The following is a 27,676-nucleotide window of genomic DNA, read 5'->3' on the forward strand; positions in this document are numbered from 1 at the left end:
ATTTTAAATGATTATACCGCAATCACGTCATGACCAAGTGCGCCTGCATATAAAGCAAAATAACCTATGACAGCCCCTAAATCGATCACTGTGATATTTTTATAAAGCAAAAGAGCAACTTTCGAAAGGCGCGTAAGATCACTGTCCCAAATTCCTGTATCACGGATGACACATAAAAGTCCTTTTCTTTCTAGTAAAGACAAATAACAAAGTTTGGATCCGTATTGCTCACAACACAAAGGGTTATTGATCTTGGTCGCTTTCATATCTTTTCTGGATTCCGTGTACAAGTAAGGACGAAACAATATATATCCAGGTAGAACCAAAGCTGGAAAATGGGACAAAGAGAAATTTCTCTTTCGAGTCTTATCTGGCTGATTGTGTCTTTGTCTTTCTTCGCTGCAAATACTAAACGTTTGAAACTATGAGCTTATAGTGGATGTAGTTTTAGCATGCTATGCCTGCTAGAATGTCGTGATGTTAATATATATATATATATATATTGGAGTCTCCTGAATTTATCACACAAAAACAGCGTCAAAACACTTTACTAAGATAAACCAGTTCTTACTTATAGAAGACCCAAGAATGTTCAAGACTATCATATTAGAACTAAATTAACATAACAAAAAATATATTTTTCTTCATATAAATGTAACAGACACATAAACTATAAATAACAAGAGCATCAGTTGTTATGCGTGTCAAGTGTCATGGAGATATATTTCACGGTTATGCAGTTCTCTACTGGAAACGAACGCATAACGAACGGAAGGATTGAACACATGTCTTTATTCATCACCAACTTAGATAAACGTGGCTGTGATAAGCGACCTTCCTCTTTTAAAATAGCCATTAGTTCATATTTCTATTTCAGTTTCTTTTTATTTTCTCTCCGAATGTCGCTGTATCAAATTCCTGCTGTGCATTGTATTTATTAGCACATTATTAAGATTGTCTTATATTCTACAAACGAAAACTTCCATCAAAGGATACTTTCCCAGTTAACATTATTTGCAATTAATACATGGAAGTATAACTGAATAAGAACATAAAGGAAACAATGTCAAGATTGACATCGCCAGATTAATAAGCAGAGTCTATAGTGTTACCCTTTGCAAAACAGTTATATGAAAAAGCATTTGCAATCTTTAAATTAGTCATTTTTTTAATCCACATTTAGACATTCATAACAAGATCACTTTCATCGGCATAAATATAATGTACCTCGATAACGTGCACGAATCCTTCTTGGCATCTGTTTCGAAAATATTTTCTGTAATGAAAAGAACCTCAGTATAAAAATTCGATAGTGATAGTGTTCATTGGAGAGAAAATTGGCCTACCTCTATGTTACTTTGGTGTAAAGTGGCGGACATTTCCTTGGATATTGTATGTTTGTAAATTGTAAATGATCTAAGCACACTGCTAACTAAAATATCTGCTCCCTTGTGCCAACACAATCAGCCTGAATTCGTATAAAGCACACTATCTTTAGCACCTATTAAAATAAGGAATAAAAATTGCGAAACTAGACAATACTTTCTTCTGAACGTGCAATGGATGAATTACTAAATATATAAAATGTGAACAAACGTATTGCCTTTTTTCATATAATTTATATATGAAGTCCAGGAAGATAAAATGACCAAGTGAAGCTAGCGTTTTTTTAAAGGTGCACATTTGGAGTAAGACCAAGCTCTTTACTCTGTATCCCATCAATCATACACCAACATTAAGGGAATTAAAGGTTCTTTGAACAATACCTAAAACATACAAGGTTTGTCTTAAATAGCCAGTATAACTGGTGCTCTAAACATCTAAAACTATACAAAATACGGTACTGCAGAGCGCCACTTAAAGTTCATAAGATTTCTTTTATTCATATGTTAATACTAAGAGTAACCCTTCGAACTATTTTAATCCCTCATAGTATTTGGTAATTTTACTTTCAATACACCCTTCTGTGGTGATACAATGTTTGCATATGTAGTGAACATACGTATTTTTGATGCCGTTCATACAGGTATTGAAAGTCCCAAAGATTTGCTTAAGCGAACTAAAAACTGACAAGCATACACATCTACGTATAATGCAATTTCATTTTTCTCCAAAGGATTGCTCATCGTTTCTTCAATGAATTGGTGTTAAAGGAAGTATTGGTTGTTTCCAATTACGCTTTTGTTCTATTATTTTCCTCGTCATCTTTCTTTCCTACATCTTTCTCAACCTTTTGCACAATACCTTGCACATTTTGATGCAATTACCCTTGGGTCTATTTCTTGTTATCCTTATTCATAATACATTAAAATACTTTAATGTTGAACACATTTGAAATAACAGGTTGATTGTTTATCGTCATTTTTTGTTGATAATCTACGTTTATCAACTCGTTTGTTGTTCGTCTGTGACCCCTATATGACATAGATAAATGATGCGTTTTAATTAATAGACTCTACACATTGACTATTTTTCAACCACTAAATATTTATATTTCAAAAGTAATATCGTGCTCTATAAATATAAAAAATTTCCATTGTTAAAGAACATGATTATTGTAATCTATAGGCTGTCTTTGCAATCATTTACGTTCTACATTTTACATCTTGCAATCCAACTATAAATATCTTTAAAAAATATGTACAAACTAAATTTTGAACTTAAATATGTCTATCGAATTTTTTAAATCTATATGCTCAGAAACATTATGCATACTTTGTTTCTGTACATACTCCTATCGATTGCAACAATTCTAGTGCAACATAAACAAGTCTTAAACAATTTTGAAGCAAGAGCGATAGGTGCGATTTAGGAAAAAACAAAGGGAAATTCTTTTGATGTAAGAACCGACAATATGATAACAAAAAATATTAAAACCTTGGATCGATGTTATAAACATTAGTGTCGTTATTATATAAAAGAAAGTTTAGTTTTACTTCACAAATGGATAAAAGTTCCTTTATTTCCATAGGTGCATACAAGTCTACGTTAAATGTTGAAATAATGCGCTCCCGTTAATATATGGGCAAAATATCTTAAAACGTTCTTTCTCTAGAAATGCATTTATTTAATACCGTTTACCTAATAGTTGCCTTATATGTTTATAACAAGTGTCATCTCTATCAAACATTCAAGAATACCATATCAGCCTCATGATTTCAGAATCTTTTCTTCCGTAGCTGATTGACATTAATCATCTTGTGGCATAGCTGTGTTGTTGTGGAAACGGTTAATTCATTACTAAATACTAATGCAGTCGAATTCTGGAAGCTCCGATAAATGCCTTCCTGTCATTTGAGAGATCGCATTTTCAAATGTGGTGCGTTGAAATCCTTTCTATGGATGGATTCTGTATATCAACAATGTATCTCGTAATATTAATAAATTGATCAATAAATATAAGAAATGGTGAAAAAAGCAAAACTGACTATTTACCAGCAAAGCGATGAATGCGCACATTAAGAAGATAATATTGCATATTGCATCTATGACTACTACCACTACAAATAATAATAATAATAATAATACTAATATAATAATAATGATAATAATAATAATAGTTATAATAATAATAACCTAAAACCTAATACATCACTTTTGAAATGGGTTGTATATGTTTATACTGAAGATTACCTCACTATTGTTTGAGAATTAAGCTGGTATGAAAATGCTATGTGTACATTCAACATATTTTAGTACATTTTCGAACGTGGCCTGTCATAAGCATTTATATGTATTAACGTATCCAATTTATACTTTTTTTCTGCTAGTACCCATGTAGTTTGCCTTCGTTCAAAATAATATATTATTACCATGAACTACAACATCATTACCATCAACCACATATATTATTTCAAATAAGAAACGCTATAATCCTAGTAAAAGTAAGCATTCGACATACATCTGTCACTGAAGGACAGCAAGATAAGATCATCTTGACAGCTAGCTTGTGCTTCCACACAAACCATTGTTATACTGAGTTCAGTGTCAAGGAAAGCTTAAAAATATTATTTATTCTGAATATACCACTGCAACACAAGACAAATATGAAATATGTAATCTAAGGATGGTGCTATAGTGTCTACCTCCACCTCGGCAGATAGTAACCAATATTGATTAAAAAACGAAAACCATGAATGATATAAAAATGCATAAAGTATATTCATTTCATTCAATGATATGTATTTTTTAACTCGACTGCCACCAAACAGTCCTTAACAATGTCACATTCCTCGCGTTTCTAACCTAAATGGAAATTCGCCATTAACAGTGTTCTGTAAGCTCCTGATAATTCCCTAAATTTCAGTAAGGTTAAGATGTAAATTAATATTTTTCCACCTTTTCAATATTTTCGGTGTAGGTGGATGCGTGAGAAATATTAGAATTAGACATTGCATTCGTCCGATGTGCGATGTAGACAACAATGTATTTACCTTACACTTTTCTAAAGGAATTTCCTCCACACTCCACTGAAAATGTATTGTTCCAGCGTTATGCAGATGACACTGAGACGGCTTTTCTTTTACACTGTAAACTTCGTTTGTAGTAAAACGCGAAGATGATAACAAAATCAGGAACCCAATAGTGCAATCTGTACATTTTTATATCAAGCGGCCCGTGGATGTAGACTGAAACAATATCACTGAGGAGGAGGGGGAAGGTGAATTAATAGGAGATATTATTTACGATACAAATGATACAGAAAAAGCAGTGTTTATGAAAGATGGTCCATACATACATTATTCTTTATAGATAAGCATGCCCTATGTTATTGCTTATGGGGGAAAATGAGAATGTTTAGTGTGGATCAGAGACGTAGGACAAAAACGTTTAATTATATCCCTTGAATATATGTAAATGCTGTGATCAAATATCAGTGTCCAGAAGCGGAGCCTTTCTCATGAAATCAACGTTTAAGGGAGAACAAGCAGAAACTGAAACTATCAATAACGGATGAATAGACAAAATTGGAAACATTTAAGAGGTACCACGTCTCACATCCTTGGGACTTAAGCTACGTAAATATAAAGACCGAAATCCAACAAGTATAACTTTATTTCCCTAAGATACGAAGTGAAAGAATTAAAAGTAACTTACAGTGTGGTACAAATTCGTAAATGTTCTATCAATTATAAGGGTATTCGGATATTCTCTAAAGTTATTCAGAATAAAATGTATAATCTGCTTTCGTGCTAACACCACAAAAGAATCGCTCTTTCAAAATTCCAAAAGTGTCTTTAAAGAAATGGTTATCGTTAGATCCGTTAGAATATAGGTGCTAATATATATATATATATATATATATATATATATATATATATATATATATATATATATATATATATATATGTGTGTGTGTGTGTGTGTGTGTGTGTGTGTGTGAATAGAAACTGGATGTCCCCTATCATTAACAAATATATACAAAGCAAAGTAACATAGCAAACAATTTTAACATGATGCAAAAGAACATTTGTTCGAACTCTTGAACGTTCATCTGTTCGAAAGCATTGCAAATAATCCCAAAAATCGTTCGAATATAATGAAATTCATTAAAAACTAACGTATTTGATCGTCAATAATTATTTTATAACTAAACTCTCATGTTTTGTTTGATTTCCTCTATTGATGATTACAAGAAAGAAAATGTCTCTCTTGGAGGTAAAACCGACCACTCATTAATCAAATCCAGCTAACTGAAGAGAAATTTTAGATATAATTACCACATTATAAAAAACATAGCTTCACTTCTGAATGATATTAACAGCTTCTTGCTCATAAAAGCATATTTTAAATGTCTAACCTCCAATTAATATTTGTTAGTAAGTCATTAAATATACAAACATTTTTAAATCAATATAATTTGATCATTGTAGTACTAATATTCAAGTTAGACGAGAAACTCTCTTCCGTCAAATTACAGATTAATATTAATATCCCCTTTGGGTAACATTAGGATCGTTTAGGATGGTTTATAAATACGTGTCTAATTATATATATGACAATGATGTTTACATGCAGTCATTCAAAGATACAACAGAGGGATTAATGCTTAGAATGGAAAGGTATGGAATTAAGAGAAATATGCTGGTATTAATAGATAAGAAGAGTCATTGGGTAATTGTTACATATAATCACTAATTAAAGTCTGTGAAGACGATTTTTATTAAGACTGCATTATAACGATTTAGGCAATGATCTTTAAACATTTTTACAGAGAGCAAATCTCTAGATTGCTAAACTGAATCTATTCAAAACAGAGTGTGGACTCTTTACAAGAAAGTTGTGGAACACATTCATAACTTTGAATTTTATGGGTAAAGTATTCTGCTTGTTTTATCATATTGACATCAGGGAATTATGTTATCATCCAGTTGCTCTTGGAGCAACGATATTGAATGTATAACTTATCCTGTATCGATGCGTATTGGACGAATGGGTAGTTTAAAATTGTATTATTAAAACATGATCTGTATAAAATTGATTTAACTATTTTTCTCAGATTCTAGACTATGATCGTTCATTGCTAAAACAGATATCGAAATACTTTGAAACATTCCAACATGAAGCATTCAGAATTATTTCTGTACTAACAAACATTTCAAGCAGGTAAGCTCTTTATTGTGAACTAGAAGGATTAGTATCGAAGGGAGGCAAAATATACAATCAACATCGGCAGCATTTACAAGACTACCAACAACGTGACTCCTGATTTACATAATTGACTTACGCCCACTTTGTTATAGAGACACTGTGCCTTAAAATATCTGAAACTCAATGTCCATGCAGAACTTCATTCTTAAACGAAATTGGTATTTGTGATTAATTATCGACTTATTTGGTGTTCTAACACAAACCACAAGAAATTCTTCATATATGCTAACCTTTAAAAAGGATATTACAGGGTATAAAATGTCTTCTCCTGAATATTAGAATTCGAAACAGGCAAGCTTCTATGTTTTCAAGCCTGTTGAGGCATAAATGTCATTCACTGATTTATAAATACGACCTTAGCGCCGATCATTCTATTTCTTGTGGATTTCCAAAAGAAAATTCATCATAGTTTTACAAATGAAAACGGTTTATTAATGCAAGCGAAAAGCTTATCGCATAGTATCAGTAACGAATAACAATATTACTTCTGACACTTTTGTCTCTCAACAAACATTACACTGCAGAGAAGATATGATTTCGCTACAAAGTCAAATACAAACATTTGCTATTAACACAAATGTATGATTATTTAGTCCATTATGACTAGTTATAAATTGAACGTACATAACTACATCAAATATTATCCCTCCATTTTTATCCTTCCTTTATGGGTGCTATTTCATTATATGCATGCACTCCACCTGTCTTAACTATTTCCACAACTTTCGTATGTATGTCTGTTAAATGATTATTTATAACAGAGAGGAATATGTTGGTTTGAAAAACTTATTCGAATCCTTTTGAGTCGTACATGTAACTGATCTTCTTGGCAATACAAAATGTTTAAACAAAATTGCATTTGCTACGCTGACAATTTCGCCGCTTTGTTTAAGGTGTGATAAGTGTGCATGACAATCAGCTCAGTGAACCTTTATCTTTTTTATTCAAATGCCAACCCGTCAGACGACTTTACTTTACGTGCTCGTCGTTGGTTTTACACTTACACCACAGGTTCTCACTGGACTCTATGATACATATTTTGCAGTCTCTGTCGCTGGGGGAGACAAATATCAAAGTTAGGCTATTACCTAACATTATAATTTTTTTTCCGAGTTTAAGGCATCATGATCATCATTAAAATGTATACAGAAAAAAAAAACATTTTCTGATACAGTTATCAATACGTTCAATCATGACTTTCGCAAAGGCAACCTCACCATCATGTAAAATTCCATAAAATGTTTGAGCGAAAATTCAATACAGTCTGATGTCGTATTCAATGTTCCGTCGAATGCAGCTTCCAAGTGGAAAAGCTTGATTGAATAGAAAGCGTAAAAGTTAGCTTTAGCAAAAATTTTATTCACTAAATATGGAACGTCCAAAATATCACCGCTTCTGTATAGTCATTTAAATTATCTTATATTATAACAGTTATTGCTGATAATATAGAAGTAGATAAATATCTTAACGGAATCGCTCGGCGGGAATACTGTAACGTGTTTAATAGTTTTAGAAAAACTTAAATATATAGACAATTTATAAATAGCATCATTAAAATTGTAAATTGCAAGTAGCAAAACTATGTACATGGTAAGGAAAAAGTAGGTTTATATGCATTTTCATATGAATTGCAGTACTTTGAAAGACAAACTCGTTGACGTGCTCACGATTTATAAACAATCATCACCTCTTGAATAAATGCAATGACATCCATGCATGTTGTTAAAAGACCAATAAGCATGGTAAATATGAAGACGATTCTCCTAATACTAAAAGATTTCATAGAGCCAAACATAAAACGGAAAACGAGTCCTCCAATTATGGCATTAAACAAAATGATAACACTCGGAGTCATCATTGGGAAAAATAGTGATATAGGTATATTTAACAGATTTAAAGGCAAAAGGAGCAAACTTAAAGCTGTGGGGATTATTATAAGTTTACATTTGATTGGTATTCTTGGGCTTAGAAGTGTGAGCGTTCTTCAAACAAGGCAGCGTTTTGTTTGTCGATTATATTCTCCAACAGTACATGGACTCTTCTCCCTCATTTCAACTTCTATACATTTAAATTTATAACCCATTGTCCATGCCTTCAGAGCAAAATAAAGGTCCTCTGCTATACTGCCCCTTGGACCAACCCGTAGATGGGACGGTGCAGCTGCTGAAAGCAGAAATTTCATCAGAACAATATCGATAGAAACACAAACACTGTCGGCTAATGTTGTCCACCAGTTAACTATAACTACACTGGCATATGTTATCACACCTTGACCAACAGATCCGAGTTCATTTGTATCGAAATTTGCCAATCCAACCACCAAACTTTCCAGAAGAATGGATTCTTTATCTAAGTGTACAATCTAGTCATCATCGGCCAAATATCAATCTCCTTCTCCAGACAATAATGCAGAGCGCGAGCTTAGTGCAATGACTTATTTTTTTAGACATATTCCTTTGGAGCCACCATTTCTCAAGCAAACAATGACGCATTCAAATTTAGGGGTATATCCGTGTTGTCATTGGCTTATTTTACCTATTAAATTTCTTTCCAGTTGCTGACAGCCTGCGAAGACACGTCAGAGAACAGGATTTGAGAACTTCAAATTTGAGGATGCTACGGATATAAGTATACATTTGAATGCATCATTGCTTGCTTTATTATTGTTTGTAACCTTTGTGTATATAAAAATGTTCCGCATAAGGAGCTGAAGTTTAAAAGAACTTGCACTGCTTCAGAGAAGATACACACGTATGTTAACGAAAATAGCAAGTTCTTCCAGACGTAGGATATGATTTTTACAATATAAAAATACCTTTATGTGAGAAAAAATTCAGCCAATAAAATATTAAGGAAACAACTTGAATACAGTGAATTAGCTAGTCTGACGGACATATACAACAGTTTGCCTGAACCTTTTGAATTATAAGCAGTATACAAGACTGATATATTTATTGGTTCAAAGTACTACATCTAATGTGAATTAAAGGACATTCAAACAATCATTACATTTTTCTTATACCTTATGCTATATATATATATATATAAAGAATAAAAAACATATGGCGAATACTAATCCTTTCAAGGATCACGATTGTCAGAGATTTATTAATATAAAGGCATTCTCTGACAACGAACAGTGCGAAACTAGTATCTAGCTAGCCTGAGCGCATTCGTGAGTCTTTTTCAAAGGCATAAAAAAACATAGACAAGACAAACAAACAAAACAGAAAAACGGTTATGTTTGCGAAACATTGCATGGCTGTTTCTACCGTTTTAATACAATTGTTTCCTATAAGATAAATATAAATATAAATATATATATATATATATATATATATATATATATATATATATATATATATATATATATATATATATATATATATATGTATATAGGGGGCCCCGAGTGGCCGAGTGGTCTAAAGCGCTGTCCAATCACTGCCATCTCACCTCTGTCTGCGTGGGTTCGAGGTCTCGGATTCAACCAATGTGGGTATGTGAGAAAGCTTGCCAGGTGATTCTCGTTGGTTGGTGGTTCTTTCCGGGATTTTCCCGGGTTCTTCCTCCACCATTAATAATGGCCGCCATGTATAGCCTATCGTGTGCTGAAAATGGCGTTAAACCCTACAACTACAACAACAACAATATATATATATATATATATATATGGATGGGTGTGGTTGTATGTGGGGGTATGTTTGTGTGTGTTTTCTGTATTTGTTATATGCTACGAGATGCAAACATGTATCTTTCATTTCAAAGAAACTAGGCTTGTCAACATTGTTTAAGATGAAACAATTCTGTAATAAATGTTGTATCAAATATGCAATGTAAATTCTGTACTCAGTTTTTACTTACGTCAAATAAAAGTATATTTTTAAATTTTTACAATTCAGTTAAAGATGATAGCAAAACGCTGTAGAGGGTTAAGTCGTTGCATTTTCCCAAAAGTGTCAGCTGCTTTTTATATTTCAGCGTATAATCCCAAATGCTTTAAACTGTTCGTTTGTTTCCTTTCAAGGCTTCTATTTACATTCCTATAAATTAACTAAATAAATGAGATCACGAAAGATCTCAGCGAAACGTGGTTAAATAAAATATGCACCTTGTTTCAGTATCATTCTTAAAGAGGAAACGCAGGCATTATATCGCTAAGAGGGAACATCGAAGCGAAATGATGAACATACAGGAGGTAACTTGAAGAGTTCAAATGATATTTTGTTGATGCAGTTCAGTAAAATGCTTAACTCACTACTGGTTTATTGTTGTATTGCTTTTTGTTTCGACCTTTAATCTCTCACTGTCACTTTGTTTGTCCTTTTTCGTTAAATATCTCAATCATGACACAAACAGGAGAGACGATAGATAAAAGAAATTAAGGAAGACTTAAAACACAATTTAAAATCTGTTTTTCTCGTCATGTAGGATTAAAAGTTTGGGTGAACATGTTTGGAAAAGACACTCTATACTATGATAATTATAAATTAATTTACGTTTGAACAAGTCATAATTAAAATGTCACAGCACACAACTGATACAAAGCTAAAAATATAACTAGAATTCCATATCATTATTGACATCCTCGAGAACAACAGAGTAGAGTTATTATTCAATATCAAGCTAGAGAACTAATTCTGTATAAGGAACAAATACAACAAATTCATAATACATTTATATTTCACATTTTGTTTCGTTTTCATAACTAGCATTCGTACAACAGTTCAATTGTGGATTGTTTAAGCGACGTAGATGTGTTTTTTCAAAACAAAGAGACCAACAATAAAAGCAAGTAAACGTTAAAAACACAGAGCAGCTTCCTTGCATATGTCAACAGTCCCTTTAAGGGAAAACTATAACGAGAATACCTCGAAGAGACACGTAGTATGGCTTCAAAATCAAAATCATATAAACGTACCAACTACATAGTTTATACAATCATTTTCAAGTCATGAAAGCAGGCCTAACCACGCGAAAACTTTGGCATGTGCTATGGATTTGAAGAAACTGTAAAGTTGTTTTCTGCACAAAAGATAAATAGAAGAATCAGTGTATTACCTCTGTAAACATTTAGGCTAGTCACGTCAGTGTGATGGGTGTGAGTACAAAAGCATTAATGTACGATCAAACATACAACGCAACTGAAATGGGCGTCTAATGTTACTGTATGTCAATCGTGAAAACGATAACCGGGTTAGGCTAAGAACTGTGAAAAGACGATGGTTTCTTATCAGACACTATATTTATATACAATACATTTATGTTGATAGAGAATTGAATACTGACATATTATAAACATATGCAATTCTGATATCACTTAGCTAGACAATTGAAGTTTCATCTGGTACACAAATAAGATACTAGTAAAATAAATATTTTCTACAAATGATCTCAAATCGCACAAATGATAAGTTGAGTTCTAAATTAAGGATTGGGAAGTTTTCCGCTCCTTTGAATATTAGCTTATGTTAATGTGACAGATGTGATACTGCCCTGGTCTATTTTATAGACATTAACCGGTTCTATTTACTAAATGGATATGAAATTGTGAGACAATGATCCCATATTATGTGTTCTTTCCAATTGGCCGAGGAACCCAACATTCCCAAACTTTTCAGCGTACAGATATGATATTTTGACCATCGGTTGTGAGCCAGGGCACACATAACTTCTTACATCAACGCCAGTAGTGCTTAAATGAGAGTAGATGCTGGTTGTTACGTGTAGGAGACGTGGATGGTGCCGTAGCTCGGCCTGAAATCTCAATAGTTGTCGAATTGAAAAGTATCTTACCTCTGTGATAATATTCCTTTACTGCATTTTATCAAATATCCTCCGTTTGGATGTAGGGATAGTACTTTACGCTCTTTTCGGTGTATATTTGAGCAATTAGCCATGGAATCATACCATGTTAAATAAAACATTACTCTCCCACCTTGTTTCCAAAGTGAAACCACCACAAAGACCATTACAATTAGCTTCAGTGCATCACTTGTCAGGATGAACGGCTGAGTAACGCCACCCTTCAACCATGCGCTGATGCGAAACAGTCAGTGAGGCGCTCGATCATGCCAGAAGTTAGTTAATTTAACCACATTTTTGCTATTTTCATCCCCAAATAAAGTCAACATGTCGGTCAAGGCACAAGCAAAACTATGCTAAGCTCTAGAGACTGCAGCAAATTGACTTTTGAACCGGCCCAAAGAGATATATTTACTTTAAATAAATATGGACGAAATGGTATAACATGCACTATGCGATTGCCCTAAGATATGTAGATCACGCTGCATGCGATAAGATAATCAGCAGGCCTTGACAATATCTTCAGAATCGGTGGACTCTTTCAAATCTTGCTAACCATGCACTTGAGGTATGGCAGAACCCGCTGCAAGGGGCCGATTCGATTATTCAGTTTACTTGGTGTCAACACTATCCACCGCGTTGATAGCACATTTGTAGTAAGAATGACAAGTAACAAGCTGCAGATCAATGATGATAAAATCGAGGCCCTTCTGATCACAACACAAAGACTTTCTCATTCAAATCCTTTACCTCAAACAATAAATGTCAGCAACACCAACATTAAATTCACACAATCAGTACGAAACCTAGGTGTTACTCTGGACAGTTCTCTCACATTGCACCAACATGTCATGATACATATGCAAGGCTGCATATCTTCAGCTGAGATGCATCAGCTCCATTCGCATAATTTTCACTTGACGCCACTAAAATACTTGTGTGTTCATTAGTACTTTCAAGACTGGACTATTGTAACTCAATTACGTCCGGTTCATCTTAATATCTACTCCAGAAACTTCAAAAAGTTCAAAACATAGCTGCTTGGATCATACTTAGAGTACCACAATCAGAGCACACCTCCCTGCTGCTCTGTACCCTACACTGGCTATCCATTCGATCCAGAATCAAGCACAAAATTTGTTCTCTGTGCTACGTTTCACTGACGGACACTAGTCAAACATACCTATCCGACCTCACCCATGTGTAGACACCAGCAAGATACTTATTCTCCTCTTCTGACAATTGTATACTCATTATTCCCACAATGAAAACAAAGTCACATGGACAGCGTTCTTTTTTATACCATGGCCCAGTAAAGTGGAATGAATTGACCACTAAACTTAGACACAAAGACACAGTGATCTCATTTAAGAGTGCTCTCAAAACTCACTTATTTGGACTGCAAGAACAAACTTAAAAGACCTAATAATGATTCCTACCTTAAATATTCTCAGCATGTTTTTTTTTACGTTTTCTAATTTCATTGTGTTTGTTTTTTCAATCATATCATTATATGTTTTTAATCGTATAGGTGTTGTCTAATGTTGTAAAGCGCTTAGAGCTTCTAAAGATTAGGCGCTATACAAAGTCCTCATCATTATTATTATTATAAGCTTATTGCTAATAAAACAGGTATTGTTCCTTAATATAATGTAGTATCTTGTATTTTCCTTGAGCTCAGTTCTCGTGGTTTTGTACAAAAAAAAGGCAGTTTCGTGGGTACTTCAATTTGTGTTTTTTCCTCTTAAAGTTTGCATATTAGTATGTATTTAATCGCATGGTTTAACCTCTTCATATACCCACACGAAAGTAGACAAAAGAATAATACTATGGTAACAGCGATCACTTTAATGTTTAAAGCAATACTACCACCTGTATGAGCACAAATTAAAGACCAGGCAAGTTCAATACTGCCACCGTATTTTCGACCAAGTGAATAACATCAGTCGGCGCCGAAGCTACCATCAACACTAAAACAATACTTCCATCTCTTTGAGTACAAATAAAAACCTGTCAAGATTAATCACTTTCGCCTTGTTTTTTTTTTTTTTTTGAACTCCCATTATCAATGTAAGCTTGGTCAATTGGTTATTAAAGAAGAATTAAAGTCACACTTCCACGAGTGTTATGCTAAACAGGTCATGGACACCATTACGGAAAAAGATGGTACTGGTGACAATCAGTGCACATTATTAGTAAACCTTGCAACCTCATTAATCAAGTCTATTCACGCTGAATGGATACGTGCAGCTCAAGCGACAGTGAGTGAAACATCGGACCTAATTCTCATTGGTTTTGAATAAGCTGGACTTGTTTAGGTTGGCAATTTGGGGGTTAATTACCTGAGAAGCATTTGTGGGGACCATGAGACTTGATTGACACAAAATTGCCACAGTGGTTTTGTCCAAAAATCTGTGAAGTGTGAGCTTTAATACTCTGCGGTAATTAGTGTGTGTACATTGTGTTTCGTGAATAATAGTGTTTCAAGAAATAGTTTTAGTATTTCACAGGATTGTTGTTCTTTTGAATTAAAATGCATGGATAAAAAGAAATGTGCTTTCAGAAGGATTTAGAAACCTCGACAACAGCTGTTCTTGAACGAAAGATCGAGTTTAATAAGTATTAAATTTAAGTTTCATATACAGTTATTCTGTCTTATTTTCAGTATTGCTATAGTTTGAATATCTGATGCTTTTTCGCTATTTTATCTCTATCCTTACTTATCTCACATATCAATTTAAGGCAGTGAGTGTACAATTACAGCTATCGGATACCTTATCGAACGTGTGCATTGAAACAATATATAATTATTGATAAATCATGTAAAAGCTAATATCTAATTGCATAATTACAGCAATGACCTTGATTTGTCAAATACTAGTAGCTGTGTTAATATCTAGGAATGGAACACTCTGAGAAAACGGGGGAGTTGGCTCGCGGCTCATTTTTCATTGAGGATTCTAGTTCATGGTTCGGGGCAACAAAGAAAACCATTAGCATTGGTCCCCCACGACAATTGATGATACTACAGTATACAGATTTGCCGTGATGTAGAAAAAGACTCTTTTGCACGGAGTAAATATTTATTTATGCACTAATTGAATCATACGAAACCGATCAAGAAAGAATAAAAGCAATTAGACAAAATAGAAGAGAATATCACATCCTATATATTGATTTAGGAATGTTTTAAGTGAAGCATTTTTCCGATTTACACAATTAAAATTCCCTTTGTCACAATTGAAAACAATAATCAAGTTTCAGATATTCAGTTGTCTTAAGTAAGGACAAACCTTCTGAAGAATTAAGCATACCTTTCAAATTGCATCATTTTGAAAGTAAATATATGCTAATTTTGCTTAGAGAATAAGCCATACGAAATAAAAAAAATGCATGTCCATTCTCTGCATACCTATATGAAGTTTACTTGACACACATATCCAATCGCCTTAAAGGTTCATCAATGACAGAAAGAGCTCGTAACAGTGGAAACAGTGAAGTTATGCATTGGGACTGCACATTTTATTTTTGTCTTTATCATAAAGATACCTTTATCGAAACCTCCGCCTAAAAGAAGCATGTTATATATTGTTTTCTCACAGCAAATATAATACATCTTTACAATACTTCCTTTCTTGCAGAGCTGAATTAGAATGGGAAAGGAGTTAGGTAACTCAAACAAGAGAGCGACTTTGCAGTAGCTACAGGTTGTTAGGTTCTTCAAAAGTGAATTAAACGTATTTTACCGTATAATAACACTACTACAAAAGCACACACACACACACACACACACACACACACACACACACACACACAGATATGTACAAGGATCTGAAACGTGTCCAAAGTAATATTTATATCTTTACTATTCTCTAAAACTTGTGTATGTTTTGTTTACTACCTTTTTATTCTAGCATATTCACTTCAGTGTGCTTTATTGTCTTCTACAGCTTGAGTCAACGGCGTCAGGTATGTAACTAAGGAGAAACTTGGGAATTCATGGCAATACTGAGGATGCATGTTCTCATTTGCGACATTGATTGTAAAATTGGTCGACGTTTTGAATAACTGGTATGTAAATTCATTTCTTTGCTCTTTCATTTAATTTTGATATGCTACGTGGATATTGCACCAATCGCAATAAGAACAAATCCAGAAGTGAAAACAAATAATTCAAGATAGGAATTGAAGGGAATGCTTTATAAATCTTAACATTAGATTCTGATTCCTACGAGTCAATTCTCACCCATGTGAACAGAGGAGAACGCATATAAATAGCTCATCTTTTGACATAAGTACAGTTGTATTATTGTATTCGCTACTCGAAAGTTTTTTCCATTCACGTTCGAAGTACCATATCTAGCATAAATATCGCTTAAAATTAAAAACGGAATCGCAAACTGCAATGATTTGAAAGGTGACTCGACAAAAGAGCGCACGATAAAAGAGCGCCGACATAAGGGCACCGATAAAGGGGCGCCGACAAATGAGCGCCGACAATTAAGCGCAATAAAGTGTAGTTTCTTTTCAAAGTTTGGAGTAGAAGTTAATTATTGAGCTAAGAATCAACGATTTCATTTTGCATATGTAGTGAAAAGTGTAGTAGCAACTTTATTTGTAAAAATTTTATTAATAAAGAAAGATGGATAAGATCGAATACCAGAAAGGAAAGATTATGTTATTAGTCATCGGCTACAGATATCGCAAAGACAAAGAAAATGCTAATGAAAGTACGTCATGGAGATGCGTAGAAGAGCAGTGGAAAAGGTGGAAAAACCGAGGAAAATTACGTAACAAACTAGAGTAGGATTTTCGATGGAAGTTGCACCTCATTTACCATCATATACCGCATCGCTACGTACAATAGAAAGACAAAGGAAACGCTGCCATACCCTAATCCACAGAATGTTTTAATATTATATTATTTGTATAACCTGAGCTATTGTGTCTGGCGCTATTTTATCGGGTAATTTGGCGCTTTTTTCTCGGCAATCAAAGGCGCTCTTTTGTTGTCGCCCTTATGTTGAATCTCTATTGTTGGCGCTCTTTTGTCTTGCGATCTTTTGCCGGGGTGCCGGATACCTTTATTTTTCATAGATATTTGGAGTTTCTACACATGATGTGTGTGGATAACAGATCCTACGTAAGATATAAATCAGATCAACTGTGTGTTCCTAATTTTCGTATCCACAGATGATTTGTCAGAGTTGATATGCAAGTGACAATATATATGTATATATATATATATACATTCAAGGTTCTTAAAAATCAAGAAAAAATATTTCTCTATAAAATCAAAATTTAAATAGAGCAGTTTGTAATTCATGAGACTAATTTAGATCAATAAATTATCTCAAATATTAACTGAAACAGAGCTACAAATGTTAGGTAAGAAAAATAAATAAAATATGAAATATAAATGTATTATGAATTTGTCGCATCTGTTTCTTATACAGAAATAGTTCTTCAGCTTGATATTGAATAATAACTCTGCTGTGTTGTTCTCGAAGATTTCAATAATGATATGGAATTCTAGCTATATTTTTAGCTTTGTTTCAGTTATGTGCTGTGACATTTTAATTATGACTTGTTCAAACGTAAATTCATTTAAAATTATCATAGCAGAGAGTGTCTTTTCCAAACATATCGACCATAATTTTAACTCTTTATGACGAGAACAACAGATATTCAATTGTATGTTAAGTCTTGCTTATTTGTTTTATCTATCTTCTCTCCAGCTTGTTTAAATGATGGAAACATTTAAAGAACACAGACCAACATAGTAACAGTGATAGATTAAAGGTCGAAACATAAAGCAATGAAACAAGACGCCAGTAGTGAGTTAAGCATTATACTGAACTGCATCACCAAAACATAAGTTGAACTGTTCCAGTTAACTCCTGTCTGTTGATCATTTCGCTTCGCTGTTCCCCCTCAGCGATAGAAGGGATGAGTTTCCCCTATTAAGAATGGTACTTTCGGAAGGTGCATACTTTATTTAAACTTCTTTCGTTCTGACCCTTCTTGGTCTCATTTATTTTGTTAATTCATTAGAATGTAAATAGAAGCCTAAAAAAGAAAACAAACGAACAATTTAAAACATTTGGAGATATGCGATGAAATATATTTGCTGCTGACACATTTGACAGCAATGCAAAGAGTTCACTCCCTACAGCTTTTTATATCATTTTTAACTTCATTTTAAAGATATATATCCGATAGAAAACAACTGTATTACAGAGGTTCTATGTGTACAACTAACTTCACTAAAAACAGTTTCGTCTGCAACATAATTATTTTCGATATGACAACTGTTGTCATGAAGATGATGTGGGTGGATGCACTAAGTAGAGCTTGTGGATTTTCCTTTGCAAGGTGATGTGTTTTTCATATTGGTAAATATATCTGGAATAAAGTATATAAAGTTTAGATAATATAACATTATAGAGTAATCATTGCCATAAGTTTGACCTTTCCTAGTTCCTTTTTGAAATATCCTTCAGCTATCTCTCTCTCTCTACTTAGCCGTTTTTCTGTTTTATATGTTTGTCTTGTTTATGTTTTGTTTTTGTTTTTCGAAAAAGAGTCGAAAGGTCTCAGGCTAGCCAGATACTAGTTTCGCACTGTTCGTGGTCAGTTATTTATCTTAATCAATACATGACACACGTGATCCTTTGCTGGATCCATTCCACTTGAAATGGTTGTTACTCGCCATTTGATTTGTATTCTTTATATATATATATATATATATATATATATATATAGAGAGAGAGAGAGAGAGAGAGAGAGAGAGAGAGAGAGAGATAGATAGATAGATAGATAGATAGATAGATATTATGCAACGTATCGTTGGACCTAATTCATTTAGCGAAATGTTTAAGAAAAATGTAATGTTAGCTTGAATGTTTTTAATTCACATCAGCTACAGTACTTTCAACTAATAAATCTGTCAGTCTTGTATACTGCATATACTTCAAAAGGTTCAGGCAAACTGTTGTATCTGCCTGTTAAACTAGCTAATTAGCTGTAAACAAGTTGTTTCCTTAATATTTTACTGGCTGAATTATGTCTTACGTAAATATATTTTTATATTGTAAAAATCATGTCAGACGTTTGGAAGAACTTGCTATTTTCGTTACCATACGCGTGTAACATCTCTGAAGCAGGGCAAGTTCTTCTAAGTTTCATTATACATTTACCTAAAACCCACATGCGATGTCATCCATGCATGCTGTGAAACGGAATACTAAGTATGGTCCGTATGCAGAAGATTAGTTTCCTAATCGGTCCGTATCTTGTAATGCGGAAATATTTTATCAACCCAAATGTTACGAACAACTTCGATTTGAATAAAGCTGACACTGTTGCATTGAAATGTATATCTGTAGCAATCTCAAGTTTGAATTTCTCAAGTCCAGTTTTCTGACGTTTCTTCGCAGGCTGTCAGCAACTATATATCTATTAAACAGGTAAAATTAGCCAATGGCAACACACAATATTTACAGCAGGTCGTTCTATATAGAGAATAATATTGTGGCATGACGCTCAGAGCAAACGCAAAAAGGTAACAAGAATCATTGCTTTTTAACATACGTGACAATGCCAAGAAAACGAAATATGATTTGCAAATAAGGTTGTTGATACTGCACTTTTGTCAATATATCTTGAAAAATAAGTCAATTCGATCGCATTCTTTGGTTTTGATAACTTCCTTTAGAATTAAATCCTTTTTTGTTTTCTTTCTCAAAACATTGCTCGAATTATTTTTGCTCATAAAAGGGCTACTGTTTGATGATATGCTTCAATTGTTTTCCGTTTTCAAGAATGAAAAGTTTTATAATATCTGCGATTGCTATGCACTCAAAGGCTTTATCCATGATCTGCTGGTATCATTAATCCATGTTTTCTATACTTTCAGACGTGCACGTTAAAGTTTATGAACGAGCGGAAACAGGCGAATACAACATTGCACCTAGCATTTATTTGCTTCCACATTAATTAAGTTTTGAAGAAAAGTAAAATATGAAATGAAGACGTTTGTGCAATCTTCACTGAAACTGCTGTCGAATACCTTTCGAACTAAGGCTTCGTTTATTTTCCAAATCCTTACGTTGATGCAACTGTTTGTAACAATAGCTATTATAGCGACGATTCAATTTAAATGGCTTCCAGAGAATGAGAACAAGACCTACATGAGTGAAATAGAGAGAATAGGTTATATTAGATTTACATTTTTACTTTTATTAAAAGTTATATCATGTCTGTCTCTGCCATTTGTATTTGTGAACATTGTTGCATTATTCTGCACGAACCTATGGCCAGATCAACCTAAATTCGAGGTAACAAAGGCAGATATTCCTTTTATTTGCTTCCGTGTTGTCACACGAGGTTTGTATAGAAATCTAGTTGCAGACAACCTACGAAGAAATATAGAAATCTGTCAGAGAACTGGAATTGAGAAGTTCAAATTTGAGGTTGTTACGGATATACCCCTAAATTTGATTGCATCATTGTTTGTTCGAGAAATTGTGGTTCCAAAAGAATATGTCTCAAAAAATAAATCATTGTATAAAGCTCGCGCTTTGCATTATTGCCTGGAGAAGGAGATTGATATTTTGTCCGATGATGACTGGATTGTACACTTAGATGAGGAAACCATTCTTACGGAAGGCTCGGTAGTTGGATTGGCAAATTTCGCTACAAAGGAACTCGGATCTGTTGGTCAAGGTGTAATAACATATGCCAGTGAAGGAATAGTCAATTGGTGGACAACATTAGCCGACAGTGTTCGTGTTTCTATCGATATTGGTCTGATGAAATTCTGCTTTCAGAAGCTACATCGTCCCATCTACGGGTTGAAAGGATCGTTTATTATTGTCAAGTCTCCAGTCGAGAAAGCACTAGGTTTTGACTTTGGTCCAAGGGGCAGTATAGCAGAGGACCTTTATTTTGCTCTGGAGGCATGGAAAATGGGTTACAAATTTAATTTTGTAGAAGGTGAAATGTGGGAGAAAAGTCCATTCACTGTTGGAGATTATATTCGACAAAGAAAACGCTGGTTTGTCGGAAGAATGTTCACACTACTAAGCCCAAGTATACCAATCAAATGTAAAATTTTCTTAATCCCCTCAGATTTAAGTTGGTTGCTTCTACCTTTAAATCTGTTAAATCTACCTATATCACTATTTTTCCCAATTATGACTCCGAGTGTTATCATTTTGATTAATGCCATGATTGGAGGACTCATGATTTTTCTTTTTACATTTGGGTCTATGAAATCTTTTAGTATAAGGAGATACGGACTGGTTCGAAAATTGATCATCTGCATATGGACCATACTTATTATTCCTCTAACAGCATGCATGGATGGCATCGCGTCCACGTGTGGATTCTTTGGGCAGTTAAATAATGAATTTTATATCGTGGAGAAAGAACATGACTTGCGTGAGAGAAGTACCTCAGAAGATATATAAAGATAGATATATAAAGATAGCACTGCTTTCTGTTGAGTAGGATATACAACGGGAGAAACCAGTGTGTTCACGTGTATAACAATGACTCCGAAAGTCGGATATGTTTATAGCACATGGTTTTGAAATTTTATTTATGAAACAATTAAACCAATACTAATATCAAATAACTTTATTAGGTAGCTAATTAGTTAGACAGATGTACATATTTTATATCGTTAATGCATACTTACACATTAAACAAGTGGAATCAGCTTGCTTTATTCAAGAGATAATGATTCTTAATGAACTGTGAGCACGTCAACAAGTTTGTCTTTCAAAGAACTGCAATCCATGTAAAAAGGCATTCAGAAATGCATTTTTTCCTCTATTAAAAGTTTGGCTAGTTGCAGTTTACAATTTTAATGATGCTACTTATACACTGTCTATGTATTTAACGTTTTCTTAAATATTGAACACCCTCTCTCTCGCCAAGCAATTTCATTAAGATATTTAATTATTTCTAAATTATTAGCAATGACGTTTATAATATAAAGCAGTTGAAATGACAATACAGAAGCCGTGATATTTTGAGTAAATGAAAAAATGTATAAAGCTACTGTTTACGTTTTTTTTTTTACATGGTACCTGCATTCGATGAAACATTGAATACTATATCAAAATGTATTTTATTTTAACGTGAACGTTTCATGGAATTTTACATGTTGGTGAAGTCGCCTTTGCGAAACAGGTATTTCGCAAAGGCAACTTCACCAACATGTAAGAACGTATTCAGAACTATATCAGAAAATGAGTTTTTCTCTGTATACATTTTAATGATGATTATGATGCCTTAAACGCGAATAAATAAATATAATGTTAGGTAATAGCCAAACTTTGATATTTCTCTCCCCCAGCGACCAAGAATGTCAAATAAGTATCATAGAGTCCATTTAGAACCTGTGGCTAACCGTAAAACCAACGACTAGCACGTTAAGTCGTCTGACGGGTTTGCACGTGAATAAAAAAGATAAATGTTCACTGAGCTGATTTTCATGCACACCTATCACACCTTAAACAAGGCGGCGAAATTGTCAGCATAGCAAATACAATTTTGTTTAAACAACTTTTATTGCCAAGAATATCACTGTTACATGTACAACTCAAAAGGATTCGAACAAGCTTTATCAAACCTACATATTCCTTTCTATTATAAATAATCAGTTAACAGATATGTATGTGAAAGTTGTTGAAATAGTTAAGACAGGTGGAGTGAATGCATATAATGAAATAGCACTCATAAAGTAAGGATGATAATATTTCTGTACGTACATGTTTAACTAGCCATAATGGAATAAATGAATCACACATTGGTGTTAAAAGCAAATGTTTGCATTTGACTTTGTAGCAAAATCATATCTTTTCTGCTGTGCAATGTTTGTTGAGAAAAAAAGTGTCAAAAATAATATTAATATTCGTTACTGATACTATGCGATAAGCTTTTATCTTGCATTAATAAACAGATTTAATTTGTAAAAACTATGATGAATATTCTTTTGGAAATCACAAGAATCAGAATGATCGGCGCTAAGATCGTATTCATAATTCTGTGAATCACATTTATGCCTCAACAGGCTTGAAAACATAGGAGCTTTCCTATTACGAATTCTAATATCCAATATAAGACATTTTATACTCGGTAAGTTCTTTTATAAATGTTAGTATAGATAAAAAATTTCTTGCGGTTCGTGGTAGATCGCCAAATAAGTCGATAAGTAATTGCAAATATCACTTTTGCTTAACAAAGACGTTCTGCAAGGATAGTAAGTTTCCTAGATTTTAAGGTACCGTGTCTCGATAACAAAGTGGGTGAAAAATCAATTATGTAAATCCGGAGTCACGTTTTTGGTAATCTTGCAAATGCTACAGATGTTGATTAAATATTCAGCTTCCCTTCGAGACTTAACCGTCTAGTTCACAATACGCATACATACAGGATAAATTATATATTCAATATGGTTGATCCAAGAGCCACTGGATGATAATTTAATTCCCTGATGTCGATATGATGAAACAAGAAGGATACCTTATCCATACAATTCAAAATTCTGAGTGTATTTCACTCTTCTCTTGTAACGAGGACACAATCTGATTTGAATGGATTCAAATTAGCCATCCAGAGAAGTAAAATTGTTTAAAGATCATCGTTTAAATCGCTATAATGCATTGTTAATATGAATGGTCGGCAAATACCTTAATTAGTGATTATTTGTAATGATTAGCCAATTATTCTTGTTATCAAAGTGATCATATATTCATAACCAACATATTTCTCTTAATTCCATACCTTTCCTCTTTAAGCATTAATCCCTCTGATTTAGATACGAAGAAGAATATATTACAAAAATTAATTAGTAGGTTGCGTAAACGTTCATAATGTTACTCAAAAGGGATATTAGTCTGTAATTTGACAGAAGAGAGTTTGTCGTCTAAGTTGAATATTGGTACTACAATGATCAACTTATACTGACTTCGAAATTTTTGTATATTTAATGGCTTACTGACAAATATGAACAGGAGGTTAGACATTTAAAATATGTTTATATGAGCAATAAGTTGCCAATATCATTCGGAACTGAAGCTCTGTTGTTTTATGATCTGGTAATCATACATATTGTTTCTATTCAGTTAGTTGGATTTGATACATCTGTGGTCGCTTTTAGCCTCCAAGAAAGACAATGTCTCTCCTGTAATCGTTAATAGAGGAAATCGAACAAAAAATGAGTTTAGATTTCAAACTTTAAATAGAGGATAGAGAAATTATTGACGATCAAATACATTCGTTCGTAATGAATTTCATTATATGCCAATAATATTCGGGACTATTTGCAATTTTTTCGAACAGATGAATGTCCAAGTGATCGAAAACAAAAATTCTTTGTATCATGGTCAGAGTTATTTACTATATTTCTTTGCTTTGGATATATTTGTTAATGACGTTGGTTGTCCATTTTATATACCTTCAATCAACCAGTCTCTTAATATCTTTTCTCATCTTGAAATTAACTTAAGCAGTAATTGTCTATTTGTCCTCAATGAGAGGGAATACATTTTTAGGAATCAGATCTTTCTTCGATGTCTTTATATTTACTCCATGTGTAATTATCATTAATCTAATGAATATTATTATATTTATGATTTAATGTAACACTGTATTGTGAAGCAAATGAGAAAATTTTTCCAGATTTAAACGTTCAATGTCTCTGTTGCTTTGACACCTTTGCGTGTTATTGTTGTTTATATGTTTATACTATGCAGTTGTAAAGGCTGGGTTTATCCTTGCCTAAAACATGCTGACTTCTGGCTCACTTTTCTTTAACCTTTTGCCAGTGCATTAAAACGCTCTAGTTGTTCCCTCGGGAGAGAAATATCAAATTATTCAAAAACAATTTGAGCATAGAAACTCAACGCGTTATCGTTCATTCCTTTGTCATGGAATACAGCTAAGCAAAATAAAATAAAATTGCTTTGTCAATGTCTCCCTAACTACATATTTTGTATTATGTTTTATTAAAATCATTCAGTTAATGACATTCGTAATTCTGAGATTCAATTAATGACTTGTGTACTTTACGAAAGATACATGTATAATACAAAGTACTATTTATATTTCTACATCTGAAAGGTTAAGTATCAGGTTAATGAAAACATCAAAACTTGGTCCAAATAGGCCATTGGACGTTATTGGATCCAAAGATAAGATTTGTACTTTAGCGAAGGTCAGACTGTCCTATTTTGTGATTATATACAAATATGAAGAGCAGTTGTTGAAAATGTATTTCACAATATTAATTGGTTAATTCTGGAGACTTCAAGTGCTGTTTTTATACTGCATATAAAGTGACAATATTAAGAGATTTGTACGCTGCACTGTTCATTCTTAACAAAAGATAAGACTCTGAAGTTACACACTCAAAAGTTTCATTTGTTTAGCGGAAATAATACAATCATTTTTGGGTCTATGGTGCAGTAAGGGAACATGTATTTCAAGACAGGGAAGAAATTTTCCGGATAATTTTCAGCACTTATATTCTAACAGATCTAACGAGAAACATTTATTTAAAGACACATGACGAATTTCCATTTAGGTTTGAAACGAGAGGAATGTGTCATTGTTAGGGACTGTTTGGTGGCAGTGGAGTTAAAAATTGCAAATCATTGAATGAAATTAATATATTTTATGCGTTTTTATATCATTGATGGTTTTCGTTTTTAAAATCAATATGGGTACAAACTGCCGAGGTGGAGGCGGACACCACAGCATCATCCTTAACCACTTTCGCAATGTTTCCATTTGAGTGCTCAAAATCATGAAGCCGACGCAGCCACAAAACTAGACCAATCGGTTTTTAAAGTACATATGCTTGATCTATTACGTAAACTACTATCCATCAGTATTTTCTGCCGATCATGGCGTTAATACAGTGACGTAAGATTTATAAAATTCAACTTAGACCCACCTCGGTTCCTGGACTTCCTAACCCATCATAAGCTGCGAACACGGTGCAGGCACTTGCTTAACAGGCAGCTAATGTGTGCGCCTACATCTTGAACAGACAGACTTAAGCCGCTTGAGTTGACAGTAAACAACGAGTACAAAGACGAATTAAAGTCACACTTCCACGAGTTGAATGCTAAACAGGTCATGTACGTCATTACGGAAAAAAACATGTTACTAGTGAAAATCAGTGTACAGTATTACTAAAACTGGCAACCTCATTAATCAAGTCAATTCACGCTCATCGGTTAAATGCAGCTCACTCGACACTTAGTGAAATATCGGACCTAATTATCAATGGTTTTGAGAAAGCTGGACTTGTTTAATTCACCAATATGGGGATTATTTACCTGAGAAGAATGTTTGAGTAACATGAAACTTGATTGACACGATGTTGATACATTGGCGTTGCCCAGACTTCTGTGTAGTGTGAGCTTTATTACATTGCTGTAATTAATGTATATACATATTTTTTCATTAATAATAGTGTTTCTAGAAATAGTTATAGTATTTTACAGGATTGTTGTTCTTTTGGATACAAAATGAATGGATACAATGAACTGTGCTTTCAGGAATATTTAAATGTTTCAACAAAAGTTGTACTCGAATAAAGGATCGATTTGAATAAAATGTTACAATTAGTTTTTATATAATCCTATTTTGTATTATTTGTTCTTTCATTTTCAGTATTAGTATTGTTTGAATACCTTATGCTCTTTCTCTATTTTCTCTCTATCCTTACTTACCTCACATATCAATTTAAGGCAGTGAGTGTAAAATTACAGCTATCGGATACCTTATCAAACGTGTACATTGAAACAATGTAAAATGATTTCTGATTCTTGTTTCAAAACGTTAAAATAAAAAATGAAAGAAACACGTATCTACGCTAAATTTAATTATCAGATTACAGAATTGACTTTGATTTATCAAAAATTAGTAAATGTATTAATCTTTAGGAATACAACACTTTAAGAAAATAAAGGGGGGGGGGCATTATACGTGGCTCATTTTTCGTTGGCGACTTAAATTCGTGGTTCGGGAGCAACAACGAAAATCGGTTTCACAGGAACATTGATGATACTACCGTAATAGTGAATGCGGTAGATTACATATTTCATATTTGCCATGTGTTTCAGAAATTGTTACAATTAATAAAGTACAGCAGAAACTTCAGATGAAATAATATTTTGTAAACTGTCCTTGACACTGAACG

At 33.4% G+C, this 27,676-nt stretch overlaps 1 pseudogene across 3 annotated transcripts in view; it reads left to right on the forward strand.

Annotated features, from left to right (window-relative positions):
• LOC149772860 (glycolipid beta-1,4-mannosyltransferase egh pseudogene) overlaps positions 1–27,118 on the forward strand; it is a 30,078-nt pseudogene extending 2,960 nt beyond the window's left edge. Inside the window, exons 2-6 of one of the 3 annotated variants that reach the window (XR_016417568.1) lie at positions 9,206–9,279; positions 10,770–10,846; positions 16,404–16,524; positions 18,192–18,438; positions 20,372–27,118. The product of XR_016417568.1 is annotated as a glycolipid beta-1,4-mannosyltransferase egh pseudogene, transcript variant X1 (transcript). Of the gene's footprint in view, positions 1–9,205; positions 9,280–10,769; positions 10,847–16,403; positions 16,525–18,191; positions 18,439–19,415; positions 20,018–20,371 lie in introns of those variants that run through there. The other 2 variants (XR_016417569.1, XR_016417570.1) reach the window with 2 other exon arrangements.
• The last annotated feature ends 558 nt before the right edge of the window (positions 27,119–27,676 follow it).

This window comes from Sinohyriopsis cumingii, unplaced genomic scaffold (genome assembly GCF_028554795.1).
Source record: "Sinohyriopsis cumingii isolate HCF-2022 unplaced genomic scaffold, ASM2855479v2 utg001097l, whole genome shotgun sequence".
Classification (NCBI taxonomy): domain Eukaryota; kingdom Metazoa; phylum Mollusca; class Bivalvia; order Unionida; family Unionidae; genus Sinohyriopsis; species Sinohyriopsis cumingii.